Below are 21,048 nucleotides of genomic sequence, written 5' to 3'. Positions count from 1 at the left end.
GATGTCAACCGCCTGTATTCAATGGTGAGAGATGCTATGCTACTAGCCTCATGCCATGAATATGCCTAGCCATCTCGAGGCAACTCCGATATAAATTGTTTTTCTGTCAAAGTTGCTGTGATGTCACGTTTCCTACTTATATTAGTACACTCGTAACAACTCAAGGATTACGAAACTTCTATTTGATCAAATAAACCTAACTTTGAAAATAAGCCATTCATTTTTTTGTTGACCAAATTCAACACTCTTTCATTGACCTCCATACAAAAACTCCTTGCTTGGTGGGCGAAACAACAACAAAAAACACCTGCTGGAGGGAGACAGATTTTCCCCTGAGTTGGGCCTCTCTCTTCCTCTCTGGTTCATCATTAAATCAGCAAAACAGTAATCGGTATTCATCCAGTGTTTGTCTACAAAGTGAGTCATCCATCCACAATCTAAAGAACTCTTAAACTACAATACTATCATTGCACATTTTAAAAACATGTGATGTAATAAAAAAAAAAAATCTGAATCCTTCTCCTGTTTTGTCCGGATGACTCTTGAAGAGTCTCAACCCCATGAAGAGTCAACTCTCACAATATTCATCAAATGGCCATTGCGTAGCGGTTAGTTGTGAGTCTTAGTAGCCTCCAATCAGTTACCATTGCAGGTTCGCACCTTCTATCATGCTTCCCTTTTTTGCTGTGAATCCCTTTTTTTTTGCTGTCAAAAACGGAATCTATGGCATTATGTAGGATGCCTAAGACTGAAGCTTGTACTTTACTCAATAAAACGAATTGTTTAAACAACAATGTGCAGAAAGTGTGGTGTCACATAAAACGATTTTCAAAATAATATGCCTTTGCCACGATTTGACCCCATTCCCTGTTGTCTGAGTGTTCTGATCCTCGAGACCCCAACTCTACCTGCCAAGCTACCATTCAGGTGACGCTACATGAAAAACTAAAAATGTGTAAGTACTGTGTCCAGTAGAGGTCGGTGTTTGAAAGCAGCTTGGACTCGAAGAAAGCACCGGAACCACAGTGAAATCAGTAGGATCTTGCATTTTGCAACACATTATTTGAAAAACCAGGTGATCAAATAAAGCTTTGGACGTCATTGATCACGTGATAATGTTTACTTTGAAACGAGCATCGTTACGTGTTAGTTCAGTAGTGCTTTAAAAACTGCATCAGAGCTCCGGTATCAATCATCCCATTACTAATTCTCACAGTCCACTCCAATTGATTTGAGTGGAAAAATAATCAACTTCTATAGACATTTTTTAATGTGCAATATGCAGAAATTGCTCCGCCATTTCCTGGTTGCTAAATTTCTAATAGTTTGCCTAATTTCAGTTTATGTGACACAACAAACAGTCATTGTGTAGATAATCATTTGACCATCTAAATCGCTGTGAAATATATTTTCCATAACCCAAAATATTGTATTTTCAGCTGTTTGAAGCTGGCATACAAAACCGAAAGTAAAAGTAAAAACTAAACCTAAGAACAGGAATCATTGAAACAGCGCACATAGAACAGATCTACCGCTACTTAGACTTGCTTTCAATGAAAATGACAGATCTATACCTCACATTTCTATGTGAATTTGGTTGGGTTGCCCAAAGAGTTGCATATTGCAGCTTTAACAGCTTTTTGAGGAGGAGAGGAAGTGAACACTAGAACCCCAAAGAACCTCTGATGTATTTGTAAACAGCTAGCTAGCTAGCTTATTCTAGTTATTTTCTCAAGGTCACAGTATCCGTGGGTGGGTTGGTCCTTGCGACCAGGGACAAATCTATTTTTGAAAGTTTTCGTTTATAGATTTCCCAAAGAAGCATCGCAGTGGGCAGCATTGCCTGCATGGATAGTAACGTTAGCAGCAGGAGGTGGCGGTGCAAGGATGATGTGTAGCACACAAGTAAGTTGTTTATCATGTTAACCATCTATTCTAGGTAACATCAGCTAGCTAGCTAGCTACATATACTGAAAATAGGATAGACAGCCATCCAATATTAGTTTGATTTGCTAAAAACAACAATGTTAGCTACCTAGGTAGTAGCTAAGCTAGCTAGCTAATTAACAGGTTTCCAGTCCCAAAGAGAGAGCTATGACAATACAAAACACAATTGCAACAAAATATAAAATGTTATTATATCACTTGAGAATAATGAAGCAAGTCCTGGTCTCATTTCTATGTTTCTTAACCTCAGATACAGAGACCTGTGAAAGCTGCTAAACCCTGTCTGCGGATGAAGTCCTGGAGAGACTGAAGGGTATATCTCCAATGAGTTATATATGCCATTGGTTTACTGTTAGAATTGGTTGTAGGACTACAAAAATACTGTTAAAAGTAACAATGTATAGACCTAGAATATGCATGGCCAACCTTGCTCCTAGAGATCTAGCTACTGGGTGTGGAGGTTTCTGTTCCAGCCCAGCCCTGACATTCTGCTTATTATTTGCACTAGACACTATTCATTTAACTATTCAATCAACTCTTGTTTTGGAGATGTATGTCTAAACCCACTAGGCATTCTTTGTATAATATTACATAAAGTGTTGATTCTTTGAATTAAGTATAGTGTCTTTTTTGGTCATTGAACATTCATTTTTTGTCTGTTTTATTTGGTTGTCACTCACTCTAATCGTGTCTGATGGTATTGCACAGATTTGCAGCTAAAGCTGATGTCCTTGATCATTGGTGTGGGTATAACAATCCCTGTATGGCTGACCTAGGATGCAACCCCTGTCCACAACTGCACTTCATACCCACAAAGCAGAGTCCATTATCCTACAAAAACCATTATCTTGGTTGGGCTAGGATAACAATACTTTAGGTCTCATGGCAGGTGACATCACCACACGATGGCTTCTAGGGCTTTGTCTTTCTTTGATTACTTGCATCCTATCTCCTCACCTGTATTGTATCGCAAATGTATTGGAGGAGAAGGTACAAGTTCCCTCCCCTCTGACCTTCTTCTCCAATGGGTTTTGAGAAGAAGGCGATGAGAGGAAGGATGAATTGATAAAGAGCCTAGCACTCACTGTCACGGTTTCGGCCGAGGCTGCTCCTCCTCCTTGCTCGGGCAGGCTTCGGCGGTCGTCGTCCCCGGAGTACTAGCTGCCACCGTTGTATGTTTCATGTTCGTTTGGTTTTGTCTTGATGTTGTACACCTGTTTCCAGTTAGTGTTCATTAGAGTCCTATTTAGTTCTCGTTGTGTGTGTCAGGTGTTGTGTGTGATTGCGATTCTGTTTGGTGTTCTGTGCTACGTGTTTTCCTCCGTTGTTTTGGAGAGGGTTTCTCGCACATGTTAGTGCGCTTTTTGTTTGACGCCTGTGTGCGCCTTTATTTCGCCTCCGGGCTTGTTGAGCTCGTGTACTAAGTGAATATTTCACTAAAGTCTTTTGGACTTAGTTTCTGCGTCCTGCGCTTGATTCCTGCACCACACCCACCTACAGCACCCGTGACAGAATCACACACCTTATAAATGGAATCAGCAGGAGCAACAGCCACACCTGAGTCGCTAGAGGAGCATGTCCGCGGCCAGGATGACCAGATCAGAAAACTGGGGACCGCTCTACAGGATGTCATCAACACCTTGCACTGATGGGAGTCCAGAGGGTTACCCACACCTCCACCTACCTTGCCACCACCATCGGTCGGTCCACCAGTCCCAGGTCCGGAACCCAGTGGGATTCGGCTCTTGCTCCCGAGGGCGTATGACGGCACAGCTGCCGGGTGTCAAGGGTTCCTCCTGCAGGTGGAGCTCTACCTGGCCACTGTCCACCCGGTGCCCTCGGGACACGAGAGCGTTTCCGCCCTCATCTCCTGTCTCACGGGCAAGGCGTTGGAATGGGCCAACGCCGAGTGGAGGAGGATAGACGCCACCACCATCTCCTACGCGGAGTTCTCCCGTCGATTCAAGGCCGTGTTCGACCATCCACCTGAGGGCAAAGCGGCGGGGGAGCGTCTATTCTACCTCAGACAGGGGAGGAGGAGCGCACAGGCGTTCGCTCTGGAGTTCCGGACTCTAGCGGCAGACGCAGGGTGGAATGAACGGGCCCTCATCGATCATTTTCGATGTAGCCTACGGGAGGACGTTCAACGTGAGTTGGCCTGCAGGGACACCAATTTCACCTTCGACCAGTTGGTCGACATGTCCATCCGTCTGGACACCCTGCTGGCCACCCGTGGACGTCCCGAGTGGGGTCCGTCCATTCCACCCTCCAGCACCTCCGAGCCGAGCCCTATGGAGCTCGGGGGTGCTGGCGCTAGAGAAAGGAGGAGAAGGAGCCCGAGGGGGCCTGTCCCCTGCACCAATTGCGGTCGTGGAGGGCACACTGCGGCCAGGTGCTGGGGAGGGTCTCCAGGAGGAGGAGACAACAGGCCACGCACTGGGGAGCATTCCCAGGTGAGTAGACGCCCCACTTACCCAGAGCTCTCTGTTGTGCACTTTTGTATACCTGTTCGTTTTCCACAGGTTGCACCCCATTCCCAGCATAAGGCGCTAGTAGATTCAGGCGCAGCTGGGAATTTTGTTGATCTGAAGTTTTGTTTAGATTTAGGGATTCCCCTCCTGCCTGTTGACAAGCCTTTTCCCATTCATGCTTTAGATAGCCGCCCGTTGGGGTCGGGGTTGATTAGGGAAATCACAGCGCCACTTAGGATGTGTGCGCAGGGGGGTCATGAGGAGACTATACAGCTATATCTGATCGACTCTCCTGCGTACCCGGTGGTGCTGGGAATTCCCTGGTTAAGTACCCATAACCCTGCCATTTCGTGGCAACAGAGAGCTCTCAATGGGTGGTCTGCTCAGTGTGAGGGGCGATGTCTGGGTGTTTCCGTTGGGGCGACTTCGGTGGAAAGTCCAAACCAAGTGCCCGCATTGCACATTCCGCCTGAATATGGGGATTTGGCTATTGTGTTTAGTAAAGCTAGGGCGACGCAGTTGCCTCCTCACAGACAGGGGGATTGTGCGATAGACCTCCAGGCAGGAGCAGCGCTCCCACAGAGCCACGTGTATCCTTTGTCTCAAGAGGAGAGAAAAGCTATGGAGACTTACATAGCCGAATCTTTGAGAAAGGGATACATACGGCCCTCCACTTCTCCTGCATCCTCAAGCTTCTTTTTTGTGAAGAAAAAAGATGGAGGGTTGCGCCCGTGCATTGATTACCGTGGTCTCAATCAGATTACTGTGAAATACAGTTATCCACTCCCTCTGATTGCGACCATGACGGAGTCATTGCACGGAGCGCGGTTTTTCACAAAACTGGATCTCAGGAGCGCGTATAACTTGGTGCGCATTAGGGAGGGCGACGAATGGAAAACAACGTTTAGTACCACCTCGGGTCATTACGAGTATCTCGTCATGCCATACGGGTTGATGAATGCTCCGTCAGTCTTCCAATCCTTCGTGGATGAGATTTTCCGGGATATGCAGGGGCAAGGGGTGGTCGTGTACATTGATGACATTCTAGTGTACTCGTCTACCCGAGCCGAGCATGTAGCCCTGGTGCGTCGTGTATTGAGGAGGCTGTTGGAGCACGACCTGTATGTCAAGGCAGAGAAATGTCTGTTTTTCCAGGAGTCGGTCTCCTTTTTGGGTTATCGGTTGTCCGCGTCTGGGGTGAAAATGGAGGTGGACCGTGTGTCAGCCGTGCGTAATTGGCAAACCCCAACCACTGTCAAAGATGTGCAGCAGTTCTTGGGCTTTGCGAATTACTACCGGAGGTTTATCCGGGGTTTTGGACAGGTGGCAGCTCCCATCACGTCCCTTCTGAAAGGGGGTCCGGTGCGCCTGCAGTGGTCAGCTGAGGCGGACAGGGCTTTTGGGAGACTGAAGGACCTGTTTACGTCGGCTCCGGTGCTGGCGCATCCGGATCCCGCCTTAGCCTTTCAGGTCGAGGTGGACGCGTCTGAGGCCGGTGTAGGGGCCGTACTCTCTCAACGGTCCGGCACGCCACCTAAACTCCGCCCCTGTGCTTTTTACTCTAAAAAGCTCAGCCCGGCGGAGCGAAATTATGACATCGGGGACAGGGAGCTGTTAGCTGTACTTCAGGCCCTTAAGGTGTGGAGGCATTGGCTTGAGGGGGCTCAACACCCTTTCTTCATTTTGACTGACCATCAGAACCTGGAGTACATCCGGGCAGCGAGGAGACTGAACCCTCGCCAGGCTCGATGGAGTATGTTTCTCACCAGGTTCGTATTTAAAATCACGTACATCCCTGGGTCCCAGAACGGTAAGGCAGATGCTCTGTCCCGGCGGTATGACACGGAGGAGAGGTCCGTTGAGCCTACTCCCATACTACCGGCGTCTTGTCTAGTGGCACCGGTTGTGTGGGAGGTCGATGCTGAAATCGAGGGGCGTTGCGTGCCGACCCTAGCCCTCCACAGTGTCCTGTGGGTCGGAAGTACGTTCCGCTCGAGGTTCGGGATCGACTCATTTACTGGGCTCACACGTCACCCTCCTCTGGACATCCGGGTATTGGCCGGACAGTGCATTGTCTTAGCACTAAGTACTGGTGGCCCACGTTAGCCAGGGATGTGAGGGTTTATGTCTCCTCCTGCTCGGTGTGCGCCCAGTGTAAGGCGCCCAGACACTTGCCCAGGGGTAAGTTACAACCCCTGCCCGTTCCACAACGACCCTGGTCCCACCTCTCAGTGGATTTTGTGATAGACCTTCCCCCCTCGCAAGGGGAATACCACCATCCTGGTCGTTGTGGACCGGTTCTCTAAGGCCTGTCGTCTTCTCCCTATGTCGGGTCTTCCTACTGCCCTACAGACCGCAGAGGCACTATTTACCCACGTCTTCCGGCATTACGGGGTACCCGAGGATATAGTGTCTGATCGAGGCCCCCAGTTTACCTCCCGAGTCTGGAGAGCGTTCATGGAGCGTTTGGGGGTCTCGGTGAGCCTTACCTCCGGGTACCACCCGGAGAGCAATGGGCAGGTAGAACGAGTCAACCAGGATGTGGGTAGGTTTCTGAAGTCGTATTGCCAGGACCGTCCAGAGGATTGGGCTCGGTATATTCCCTGGGCGGAGATGGCCCAAAACTCTCTCCGCCACTCCTCTACCAACCTAACCCCCTTCCAATGTGTGTTAGGTTACCAGCCGGTTCTGGCACCTTGGCAGCAGAGCCAGATCGAGGCCCCTGCGGTGGATGATTGGGTGAGGCGCTCGGAGGAGACGTGGAACGGTGCACACGTCCATCTGCAGCGGGCCATCCGTCGACACAAGGCGAGCGCCGATCTCCACCGCAGTGAGGGGCCGGTGTATGCACCTGGAGATCGAGTCTGGCTCTCGACCAGAAACCTGCCCCTCCGCCTGCCCTGCCGGAAGCTGGGTCGGCGGTTTGTGGGGCCTTTTAAAGTCCTGAGAAGACTGAACGAGGTGTGTTATAGGTTACATCTGCCTATTGAATATAAGAATATTAACCCCTCGTTCCATGTGTCTCTTCTCAGGCCGGTGGTAGCTGGTCCACTCCAGGAAGGTGAGATAGGAGAGACTCCTCCACCCCCACTGGACATCGAGGGGGCTCCGGCGTACACCGTTCGGTCCATGTTGGACTCGAGACGTCAGATGGGGGGTCTCCAGTATCTCGTGGAGTGGGAGGGGTACGGCCCGGAGGAACGGTGCTGGGTGCCGCGGAGGGACATCCTAGACCCGTCTCTCCTGTCGGAGTTCCACCGGGGGCATCCCGCGCGCCCTGCTCCGCGTCCTCCTGGTCGTCCCCGAGGCCGGGGTCGGCGCAAGGCTGGTACCGCGCGTCAAGGGGGGGGTACTGTCACGGTTTCGGCCGAGGCTGCTCCTCCTCCTTGCTCGGGCAGGCTTCGGCGGTCGTCGTCCCCGGAGTACTAGCTGCCACCGTTGTATGTTTCATGTTCGTTTGGTTTTGTCTTGATGTAGTACAACTGTTTCCAGTTAGTGTTCATTAGTGTCCTATTTAGTTCTCGTTGTGTGTGTCAGGTGTTGTGTGTGATTGCGCTTCTGTTTGGTGTTCTGTGCTACGTGTTTTCCTCCGTTGTTTTGGAGAGGGTTTCTCGCACATGTTAGTGCGCCTTTTGTTTGACGCCTGTGTGCGCCTTTATTTCGCCTCTGGGCTTGTTTAGCTCGTGTACTAAGTGAATATTTCGCTAAAATCTTTTGGACTTAGTTTCTTCGTCCTGCGCTTGATTCCTGCACCACACCCACCTACAGCACCCATGACACTCACCTGTCAACTAGCTCACATGTGCTACACACTCACCCCTCTGCTACACTAACACACCACCTCCTTCTCCTCAGCCAACAGAGCATACTGTGTGAACTGAGTCAATCTAGCACACACAGAATTCATTTTGTGGGTATTTCATTCTGCTACATTGACTCAGATCACACAGTCAGCGGCTGATTTATACTGTCGGTGTCATAGGAGGTGAAAGGGGTGTGATTAGCAGAGGTGAGTTCTAGTAGCATCTGTGATGTGATGTCATCCCCCCTGCGACTTGAAGTAGTGTTTTCTATCTATTATGAATTTATCTATCCTTGAATAAAGTAAGCATCTCAGCTGCGGGAGGATCTCCTCCTGCAGTTTTGTGCCGATTTGCTTAATTCTGCTACACTCACTGTCCTCCTTCGCCAGTGGTTGGTATGCCAACTACAAGTGTCATTTGATTAGGGTTTGCACCCTGGCCTGGTCAGCCATACAGAGATGGAACTCATAGATTACAGGGCTACTTTGCAGCCCATTTAAAAGTGACCCTTCACGGTGGTGACTCTCCAGGGGATTTTTCTCTTGCCTCCACTATCTGTGCTCTACCCTTTTGGTGACATTGCTTACAGTTGATGTGAGATTATTTATGGCATGCATGCCCAATGCAAACATATGATGGGATTAGTATTGGCCTTGTGGGCATGTCCAATGCACTTGTACAGTGGGGAAAAAAAGTATTTAGTCAGCCACCAATTGTGCAAGTTCTCCCACTTAAAAAGATGAGAGAGGCCTGTAATTTTCATCATAGGTACACGTCAACTATGACAGCCAAAATGAGGAAAAAAAATCCAGAAAATCACATTGTAGGATTTTTAATGAATTTATTTGCAAATTATGGTGGAAAATAAGTATTTGGTCAATGACAAAAGTTTGTCAATACTTTGTTATATACCATTTGTTGGCAATGACACAGGTCAAACGTTTTCTGTAAGTCTTCACAAGGTTTTCACACACTGTTGCTGGTATTTTGGCCCATTCCTCCATGCAGATCTCCTCTAGAGCAGTGATGTTTTGGGGCTGTCGCTGGGCAACATGGACTTTCAACTCCCTCCAAATATTTTCTATGGAGTTGAGATCTTGAGACTGGCTAGGCCACTCCAGGACCTTGAAATGCTTCTTACGAAGCCACTCCTTCGTTGCCCGGGCGGTGTGTTTGGGATCATTGTCATGCTGAAAGACCCAGCCACGTTTCATCTTCAATGCCCTTGCTGATGGAAGGAGGTTTTCACTCAAAATCTCACGATACATGGCCCCATTCATTCTTTCCTTTACACGGATCAGTCGTCCTGGTCCCTTTGCAGAAAAACAGCCCCAAAGCATGATGTTTCCACCCCCATGCTTCACAGTAGGTATGGTGTTCTTTGGATGCAACTCAGCATTCTTTGTCCTCCAAACACGACGAGTTGAGTTTTTACCAAAAAGTTATATTTTGGTTTCATCTGACCATATGACATTCTCCCAATCCTCTTCTGGATCATCCAAATGCACTCTAGCAAACTTCAGACGGGCCTGGACATGTACTGGCTTAAGCAGGGGGACACGTCTTTCACTGCAGGATTTGAGTCCCTGGCGGCGTAGTGTGTTACTGATGGTAGGCTTTGTTACTTTGGTCCCAGCTCTCTGCAGGTCATTCACTAGGTCCCCCCGTGTGGTTTTGGGATTTTTGCTCACCATTCTTGTGATCATTTTGACCCCACGGGGTGAGATCTTGCGTGGAGCCCCAGATCGAGGGACATTATCAGTGGTCTTGTATGTCTTCCATTTCCTAATAATTGCTCCCATAGTTGATTTCTTCAAACCAAGCTGCTTACCTATTGCAGATTCAGTCTTCCCAGCCTGGTGCAGGTCTACAATTTTGTTTCTGGTGTCCTTTGACAGCTCTTTGGTCTTGGCCATAGTGGAGTTTGGAGTGTGACTGTTTGAGGTTGTGGACAGGTGTCTTTTATACTGATAACATGTTCAAACAGGTGCCATTAATACAGGTAACGAGTGGAGGACAGAGGAGCCTCTTAAAGAAGAAGTTACAGGTCTGTGAGAGCCAGAAATCTTGCTTGTTTGTAGGTGACCAAATACTTATTTTCCACCATAATTTGCAAATAAATTCATTAAAAATCCTACAATGTGATTTTCTGGAATTTTTTTTCTCATTTTGTCTGTCATAGTTGACGTGTACCTATAATGAAAATTACAGGCCTCTCTCATCTTTTTAAGTGGGAGAACTTGCACAATTGGTGGCTGACTAAATACTTTTTTCCCCCACTGTACATGTGGCTTGTCATTTCTATACTAAAACAGGATTAGCAAATCCTCACACATTGTTTACATTTTGTTGAGATGTTTTCTCCATTTGAAATGATACTATTGGAAATAGGAAAAGCACTCACACGTCTGAGAAATGATGTGGGTGGGAATCATTTGCTAATAACTTGAAAGAAAATAAAAGGCTGATACTGGCAAGACCAGTGTGTGGGTTTTTATTTTTATTAGACAATTAATGAGGCTAACCATGTTGAAGGATACCAGATCTGACTTCTACAGCTACATGCCTTCATTAAAATGGATTAGTGCAAGCCTTACCCTTGTAATGAAGGTAGGTCTTAAAGTGGAACTGACAGCGTTTTAACTACTTTGCAGACATGAAACAAACAGACAATCATAATATCAGTCAAAAATATCAAATTCCCAGTTTATGCTACAAAACCAACTTTATAAGAGGTTTAAAAAAATTGGTTATATTTGACTTAACATTCCATGACGTACACTAAGGCATTGTTGACAGAATAGATGGCTGCAGTTCAATGCATGATTAATATAATTCACCAATAGATTTCTTGGTAGTCTAAAAAATATTGCTATCAGGTTGTAAATCACAGCTGGCCTGTACATTGTTTGCTGCCTCCATTCGGGATGCAGTGTTTCATTTTCAATGACTCAATATTTTGGACAAAAACTGATGAATGTAACTAAGGCTGAGAATGTCAATACAATCAAACTAGCAAGGGCAATGATCACAAGTCAGTCATAACGTGGCTAAAAGGCTAGCATATCTATTTACGTACCAAGCTAAAAACACGGAACCTAATGTTAGCTAGCTAGCTGCTAGATAACATGTAAACAGCCTAGCAAACCAGCTCTGCTAGGGTGAGTGGGAGAGAGCCTACCTTTTCATGGTTGTTTGATCAATAGGACTGTAAAGTTCCCAAATGTAAGAGGACTCCAGTGGTATTGACATACTGTATTTGCAGAAATCCATTCACGTAGCTTTTGGCGAATGCGTTCTAATGATCTAAAGTAGCGCTGTTGCAACTGCCTGTAAACACACAGTCCAGTTCAAAGTGAATGATGGCAGGCCTGTGTAGCTAATGGCTTGTTTGCATAAAGGCCTACTGTAGCTCTGGTTGGCTATGGTGCACCGATCTGCGTAGACTTCGGTCCTGTACCAGACAGATATTTTTATTAGGTTTTATTTACTGCAGTGTCTATTAATTGTCCAAACGCACGGCTGCTTTCCCACTCTATATTGCTATAGACTTTTCACAAATGCATTAGAATTTCTGGGAAGTATGTATACTAAGAATTTATGAAACCGTGAAAATGACTATATATATAAGTGTTCGCTTGTCAGAAAAAGTTTTTAAAAAGTGTTTTAATAAGATTTCATGTTGCTAAAATGCTGTCAGTTTCACTTTAAGGATTACTTGCACAGGAGAGAGACATTATTAGCAAATATCACTATCATGAGGGTGTGCATAAATTAATATTTTAAGGTAAATTTGATTTCTTTTCAAAATACATGTTGCTTGAAACAAAGTTGCAATTTGTTTGCTTCATGTTATGTATCATCCTGGTGTAATTATATGCAGTTCAACATTATCACCACAAGGTGCCAGTGCTAGCATTTGTATTATAGTCTAACTTTACTGTAAACAAACCCCTAGCCAGGTCTCGTAACATGATATCAATAATACATGCCTAGCACAATCTAGCTGATAATTAAAACTACAGTATGTTTCTTAGTTGAAAGTAAAAGGGCAATACACCTGGGTAAAATATAGTTGTGTTTTGTGTAAGCAGACAAAGAGCTAGGGGAGACAGATCATCACCTCTTGAAGAGCATAGTCAGATCTAAACATTTCAGATTATTCCATGCAAAACAATTGCGCACATTAAGCTCTCTATCATCAGAGTTATACAGGAAGTAGCTGCATGCTTTTCATGATCAGTAAACATCAATTGGTCATGTAATTTCAGATAACCTATATGACGGTAGCCTCACGATATCTCTCAATATTGGCCACCATTAATTGGATATTTGAGTGATATAAATAATAGTGAACTATACCTGACAAGTATGAGTGGTTAGGTTAATTTCCCATTCCTTTGTGGGCTCTACCTGTCTAGCAGCAGAAGGGTGCATTTGCCGATATACTGTTAGCTAATAATGTTTACTACCAGTAGAAACTTTGTACAGTTGGCTAAACATGTTGGTAAGTAGACCTAAAGTACTTGTTCCTCCAACAACATAGGCCAACCTAGCAAAGTTATCTAACATTATCCCCCTTTCAACATTGTTTTTGAGTGTTTAATCACGATTGCCGCTGACAGACATGATAGGCTACATTGATTGAAGGACCACGTCAAGTTGACTAGCTAATAACAGATCACGTCAATATGGCTAGTTAACAAGCTAACTTTCAGGGGATAAACTTGATGGATAGCTATATCTAAATATTGTTTGATTTGCATGCCCTCTTTTGTGGTGATGACAGTAGCGTTAGTCCGACTGACAACTTTACCAGGACAATGTCAAGATCTTTCCAAAAGCCTAAACTCTGATGAAGCAAGCTAAATGACACATGTTGTTTGCTTAGCTAGCGAGCTACAAGCCAAATATATATATATATTTTTTCACCTTTATTTAACCAGGTAAGCCAGTTGAGAACAAGTTCTCATTTACAACTGCGACCTGGCCAAGATAAAGCATAGCAGTGCGATAAAAACAACAACACAGAGTTACATATGGGGTAAAAAAAACATAAAGTCAAAAAATACAACAGAAAATATATATACAGTGTGTGCAAATGTAGCAAGTTATGGAGGTAAGGCAATAAATAGGCTATAGTGCAAAATAATTACAATTAGTATTAACACTGGAATGCTAGATGTGCAAGAGATTATGTGCAAATAGAGATACTGGGGTGCAAAATAGCAAAATAAATAACAATATAGGGATGAGGTAGTTGGGTGGGCTAATTTCAGATGGGCTGTGTACAGGTGCAGTGATCGGTAAGGTGCTCTGACAACTGATGCTTAAAGTTAGTGAGGGAGATAAGAGTCTCCAGCTTCAGAGATTTTTGCAATTCGTTCCAGTCATTGGCAGCAGAGAACTGGAAGGAATGGCGGCCAAAGGAGGTGTTGGCTTTGGGAATGACCAGTGAGATATACCTGCTGGAGCGCAGGCTACGGGTGGGTGCTGCTATGGTGACCAATGAGCTAAGATAAGGCGGGGATTTGCCTAGCAGTGATTTATAGATGGCCTGGAGCCAGTGGGTTTGACGACGAACATGTAGTGAGGACCAGCCAACAAGAGCGTACAGGTCACAGTGGTGTTTAGTGTATGGGGCTTTGGAGACAAAACGGATAGCACTGTGATAGACTACATCCAATTTGCTGAGTAGAGTGTTGGAGGCTATTTTGTAAATGACATCGCCGAAGTCAAGGATCGGTAGGATAGTCAGTTTTACGAGGGCATGTTTGGCAGCATGAGTGAAGGAGGCTTTGTTGCGAAATAGGAAGCCGATTCTAGATTTAACTTTGGATTGGAGATTCTTAATGTGAGTCTGGAAGGAGAGTTTACAGTCTAACCAGACACCTAGGTATTTGTAGTTGTCCACATACTCTAGGTCAGACCCGTCGAGAGTGGTGATTCTAGTCGGGTGGGCGGGTGCCAGCAGCGTTCGATTGAAGAGCATGCATTTAGTTTTACTAGTGTTTAAGAGCAGTTGGAGGCTACTGAAGGAGTGTTGTATGGCATTGAAGCTCGTTTGGAGGTTTGTTAACACAGTGTCCAATGAAGGGCCAGATGTATACAAAATGGTGTCGTCTGCGTAGAGGTGGAGCTGAGAGTCACCAGCAGCAAGAGCAACATCATTGATATACACGGAGAAAAGAGTCGGCCCAAGAATTGAACCCTGTGGCACCCCCATAGAGACTGCCATAGGTCCAGACAACAGGCCCTCTGATTTGACACACTGAACTCTATCTGAGAAGTAGTTGGTGAACCAGGCGAGGCAGTCATTTGAGAAACCAAGGCTATTTAGTCTGCCAATAAGAATGCGGTGGTTGACAGAGTCGAAAGCCTTGGCCAGGTCGATGAAGACGGCTGCACAGTACTGTCTATTATCGATCGTGGTTATAATATCGTTTAGGACCTTGAGCGTGGCTACCCTCACCTATCAGAAAAGACATCAGAAAAGACATGATCAATTGATGTTTACTGATCATGAAAAGCATGTAGTTACTTGTTGTATAACTCTGATGACAAAGCTAAATGTGTAAAAATCGAAAATGTGTAGTCATTTGTAACAAAAAGGGCATTTTTATAGACAGACCTGAAAGCCAGATCAGTGATTATTGCTAAAAAAGCAGGTACAACTATTTTGATAAAATATTTAAATGATTAGTGGGTCTTATGGTTGTGGAAGGCATATGGTATAATTTCACGAGCTCTGACTTCATTAGATTATTGCTGACTGTTTTAAATGCTATGAATTTGACCTTTAATTGTATAACAAAGCTTATTTTGAAAAAACATTTAAAAAATCAAGATATATAGTACCACTCAAAAGTTTGGAGACACCTACTCATTCCAGGGTTTGTCTTTATTTTTTATATTTTCTACATTGTAGAATAATAGCAAAGACATCAAAACTATGAAATAACACATATGGAATCATGTAGTCACCAAAAAATTGTTAAACAAATCAATATATATTTTATATTTGAGATTCTTCAAATAGCCACCCTATGCCTTGATGACAGCTTTGCACAATCTTGGCATTCTCTCAACCAGCTTCACCTGGAATGCTTTTCCAACAGTCTTGAAGGAGTTCCCACATATGCTGAGCACTTGTTGGCTGCTTTTCCTTCACTCTGCCATCCGACTCATCCCAAACCATCTCAATTGGGTTGAGGTCGGGGGATTGTGGAGAACAGGTCAGCACTTACATAGTCTGGAGGTGTCCTGTTGAAAAACAAATTATAGTCCCACTAAGTCCAAATGAGATGGGATGGCGTATCGCTGCAGAATGCTAAATAAATCACAGACAGTGTCACCAGCAAAGCACCCCCACACCTAACACCTCCTCCTCCATGCTTTACGGTGGGAACTACACATGCGGAGATCATCCATTCACCCACACCGCGTTTCACAAAGACATGGCGGTTGGAACCGAAACTCTCCAATTTGGCACCAGACCAAAGGACAAAAATCCACCGGTCTAATGTCCGTTGCTCATGTTTCTTCGCCCAAGCAGGTCTGTTCTTCATTTTGTTGTCCTTTAGTAGTGGTTTCTTTGCAGCAATTCAACCACGAAGGCCTGATTCACACAGTCTCCTCTGAACAGTTGATGTTGAGATGTGTCTGTGAAGCATTTATTTGGGCTGCAATTTCTGAGGCTAGTAACTCTAATGAACTTATCCTCTGCAGCAGAGGTAACTCTGGGTCTTCCATTCTTGTGGCGGTCCTCATGAGAGCCAGTTTTATCATAGCGCTTGATGGTTTTTGAGACTGCACTTGAAGAAACGTTCACATTTCTTGAAATGTTTCGTTTTGACTGACCTTCATGTCTTAAAGTAATGATGGACTGTCATTTCTCTGCTTATTTGAGCTGGTTTTGCCATCATATGGACTTGGTCTTTTACCAAATAGAGCTATCTTCTGTATACCCCCCCCCCCCCCCCCCCTACCTTGTCACAACACAACTGATTGGCTCAAACACATTAAGAAGGAAAGAAATTCCACAAATTAACTTTTAAGAAGGCACACCTGTTAATTGAAATGCATTCCAGGTGACTACCTCATGAAGCTGGTTAAGAAAATGCCAAGAGTGTGCAAAACTGTCATCAAGGCAAAAGGTGGCTATTTGAAGAATCTCAAATATAAAATATATTTTGATTTGTTTAACACTTTTTTGGTTACTACATGATTCCATGTGTGTTTATTCATAGATTTGATGTCTTCACTATTAATCTACAATGTAAAAAATAGTATAAAATAAAGAAAAACCCTTGAATGAGTAGGTGTGTCCAAACTTTTGACTGGTAGTGTTAATCATGAATCGGCCATAAGTTACATTTTTTTGGGGGGATATGATGTTTAGGCCATATCGCCCAGCCCTAGTCTCAATGCTGTGCTGTTGACAATCTCATAGAGGTAAGTCACTCTATGGGAGTGTGTGCACACCTGTGTGTGTTTGGGTGTGTATGTGGGTATCGGTTTATGTGTGTGAGGATGGATGAGCAATGCTTTACGGGAACCTTTAAAGTGGGCACACACTGACCTCTGTGCCCTTGGTTTGGAGGAGCTGTGATGGTGCATGTGGTGTCTGACTCATAGTCCACAATCAAAGGGCGGAGTGTGTGTGTACATGCGTGCACGCATGTGTATGAGTGTGTGAGTTCATATTCAAAAAGAGAACTGTGTTGAAATACAGACAGACAGGAACGGTTTGGTGGTTCCGGTTCCGGTGGCATGCATTGAAACACGTGGATTTCTCATGGCTTTGCAAAAACAACTATGAATTCACTGACTTATTTTCAAATAATTGTCAACATATAACATCACATTAAGGTGGGGACGATCACTGTATTACAAGGAACAATAGCAGGTCTATTTGCTCCAGCAGCTGGCATAGTCTGTCCGTTCACACTTCACCTGTTGGAACATGGCAGCTCTCAACACCCGACAACAGAAAGAGTTGGCCGCTACTATCTGAGAGATTGTTTGTGAGGAAATTACCTCTGCCCTCGACTTGCAATTAAAACCGATAAATACATCTCTTGCACTGATCACTTCTAGAGTGGATACCTACTCAAATAAAGTGAACATTTTGGAGACAGCAGCCAATGTGACAGAGGGGCGATTCCATGACCTGGAAACAGCACAAACTAAGCTAGAAGGGAAATGAATCTCCTAAAAAAGACAACAGAATCACTCAAAAATCATTCCCATAAATTCAATGTGCGGGTCACAGGACTTGAAACTGGTGTGGAAGCGGGCAACCCAACTTCCTTCATGAGCAATCTTTTCTATGAACCATTTGGGCAGGAGAAGCTGTGTCCCATGCTGCTCTTGGTGTAGGATTGTACGAATCCACAGTTTTGACTTCAAACTGCAAATGATTCGCCTTGTAGCGGAATCAGGGGCTTTAACCTTTGCGGAGAAGAGGATCAGCATCTACCAATATCTGAGTGCCGAACTGCCGAAACAGAGGGAGACCTACAATGAGGTGAGATCCCAGCTACGCAAGCTAAACCTGAGATGTGGCTTCATCCACCTGGCAAAACAAATCTTGACCATCAAGAATATAACACACAAATTTTCCACTGCCAAGGAGGCTCAAGACTTCTTCGAGAAGCACATCAAGCCCAACACACAAGGGGATGACCCGACAGATTTAGGCTAAGCCCAGTTTGACTGGCTCAATAGTCAGGTATGCTATCACGCAGCCTAGCCTCAGTCGGGGTCTCAACTTATTGTTGAAAGTTATAATAATAGAATACACAAGGTGCAAGTTCGAAATTTGGTTGTGCATCAACTGTTTTTCTCTTGTTTTGTCAGTCACTGACAGTCACTCAATTAGCCATGTCAGCTAACAATTTTTAGATTAGTAAGTTAGTTTAGCAAGTTATCTAAACTTGGAGTAATCAGTGTATTCCATTAGCGCCGGCTGTTGGCTATTCAGCCGGTTACAGAATTATTTTCAGCCAGCTACATTTTCGACTTAATATTAACTGGGCTACTTTTCATTTAAAAGTTTCAACGATATGCATCTTCTAGCGAACTATTGATAGGATAGGCGCCTGTCAGTCACAAAGCGAGTGATGTCAGAGAAACAAAGCAGAGAGGAAGAGGGGAGAAGTGAAAGGTTTCACGCTCGCCAAAATCTGTTCAAAATAAGCCCAATGCGTTTCTATGGGCATATTTTGGACCTAAGCTTGTCGCCTGCCTTCCTGCCTTTGGGACAACGACTCCCATTATTAGGGCGGAGACATGAGTAACTCATCATTATATATAGATCTCTGGTTGCAGTCAAATTTCTTTACACAGAGGAGGGAGAGAGAGCATGATGCTCATACATTTGCACGTCCCATGTAATGTAAGTGGTAACAATAAGTTGAAATCCACGACTTAGCCTAATTATTGTTTTCTGACACATTCATTTATTTTATTTTGCGTGTTTCACATAGCACAACTGAACAGCAAGTGTTGACTAGTTTATAAAAGGTGTCGAACTGACTGAATAAAGTCGATCTCCTATATCCCTTTGCCATTCTTAAATCATGCAATGTGGTTATATGTCCATGGTATAGCATTGGGACAAGTAGCCTAAACCAAAGAATTTCCAAGGTTTCCTTTCGTAGGATGTTGGGGCTTGCCAGACAGTGACGCTAAAGTGAGTGACTCTCGTCTCGTCAGCCAGCCTACCGAATCGCATCGGTGAGAGAGCCGTTCATTTTGCTCCCTAATTTGCATAGCCTACTAGTAGGCCTTTTTGGCGATTATCTTCGGATAAATTCTGAAAACATTCGATGAAGATGGTGAATCATCACTGCAGGAACAATAGGTGTGGAGAGACTCATTCTGGTCCAAATATAATAAATAGGGCCCTCACTGAATCCAGGCATTAAAACGAAATTCAACAATATTCAAAAATGTATTGATCTTATTAGGGAATCAACTACTGTAAATGTATTGAAAATGTATTAATTTTCCCAAATGTATCATAAGACATGAACAGAATGAATCAGTGATTCATATTTCCTGCAACATTCTGAAGAGGCAACGAGAATGCCCCTGTCTCTGCGTGCGTCTACCACTTTGTGTAGCCGTTATCGATGATGCTAATGAAAACAGTCTTCTGGTAGATGGGAAGGCTTTCCAAAAACCTTCTCAATTAAATGTTAACTACAAAGTAGCCTATTCTTACCTTGCAAACTTTATTTGTCACATGCACTGAATACAACAGGTGTAGACCTTACTGTGAAATGCTTACAAGCCCTTAACCAACAATGCAGTTCAAGAAAGAGTTAAGAAAATAATAAATTATTATGCTTTAAAATATGAAGTGTGGTACTCAGTGATGTGTTTTGTTGGATTTGCCCTAAACATAATGCTCTGTATTTAGGACATAAAGTTAATTTCTTTGCCACATTTGTTTTCAGTTTTACTTTAGTGCCTTATTGCAAACAGGATGCATGTTGTGGAATATTTTTGTTCTGTACAGGCTTCCTTCTTTTCATTCTGTCATTTAGGTTAGTATTGTGGAGTAACTACAATGTCGTTGATCCATCTTCAGTTCTTCTATCACAACCATTTCACTCTGTAACTGTTTTATTAAAGTCACCATTGGCCTCATGGTTAAATCCCTGAGCGGTTTCCATCCTCTCAGGCAACTGAGTTAGGAAGGACGCCTGTATCTTTGTAGTGACTGGGTGTATTGATACACCATCCAAAGTGTAATGAACAACTTCGCCATGCTCGAAGGGATATTCAATGTCTGCTGTTTTTACCCATCTACCAATAGGTGCCCTTCTTTGCGAGGCACTGGAAAACCTCCCTGGTCTTTGTAGTTGAATCTGTGTTTGAAATTCACTGCTCAGCTGAGGGACTGAGGGTACAGAGATGAGGTAGTCATTCAATAATGATGTTAAGCACTGTTATTGCACACATAGTGAGTCTATGCAACTTATTATGTGACTTGTTAAGCACATTTTTACTCCTGAACCGATTTAGGTTTGTCATAACAAAGGGGTTGAATACTTATTGACTCAAGACATTTCAGCTTTTAATTTTTTATGAATTTGTTACAAAAATCAAAAAACATAATTCCACTGTGACATTATGTGGTATTGTGTGTAGGCCAGTGACACAAAATCTCAATTTAATCTATTTTAAATTCAGGCTGTAACACAACAAAATGTGGAAAAAGTCAAGGGCTGTGAATACTTTCTGAAGGCACTGTAGACCTAGAACTAGACAATATCCAAAAGAACTAACACTATACACTGAATTTATACATTTTCAGTCATTTGTGTCTTTCTACGCAATACCACAACACTTTTTTTCATTCTGGGAGGTGAACTCGATAAAATACTAAATACTTATGTTGTGTATTTCAAATGGAATCAAGAGGCACCAAAATAGAGCTACCTTCTGCATATACAGTGGGGAGAACAAGTATTTGATACACTGCTGATTTTGCAAGTTTTCCTACTTACAAAGCATGTAGAGGTCTGTAATTTTTATCATAGGTACACTTCAACTGTGAGAGACGGAATCTAAAACAAAAATCCAGAAAATCACATTGCCAGACTTCAATCCACCGCATTACACTGACACTCGTGACAGGGTGTGAACGATGCTGACCGGGTGTAGACAAAGAAGAGCTCTCCAGTAGGTGTACCAAAACATTCAAAGGCCATTTCCTCAAAAGTGAGGTTACAAGTTTATGAACTTTGAAAGCAGAATTACTTTCCCATTGTTCTTCAACTGTAGTGTATGATATACCATTTTCTAGCTCTGAG

The 21,048-nt window shown here is 44.1% G+C and overlaps 1 protein-coding gene across 1 annotated transcript in view; it reads right to left on the bottom strand.

The window, feature by feature from the left end:
* LOC311123099 (GDNF family receptor alpha-2-like) overlaps positions 1–21,048 on the bottom strand; it is a gene marked incomplete at both ends in the record, with an annotated part of 86,362 nt that overhangs the window by 6,761 nt on the left and 58,553 nt on the right. The window lies entirely within an intron of this gene.

This window comes from Coregonus lavaretus (genome assembly GCF_964263955.1).
Source record: "Coregonus lavaretus genome assembly, contig: HAP1_SCAFFOLD_1372, whole genome shotgun sequence".
NCBI classification, from domain to species: domain Eukaryota; kingdom Metazoa; phylum Chordata; class Actinopteri; order Salmoniformes; family Salmonidae; genus Coregonus; species Coregonus lavaretus.
Note: the sequence above shows the minus strand (reverse complement) of the source record. Positions and strands in the feature narration are given on the sequence as shown.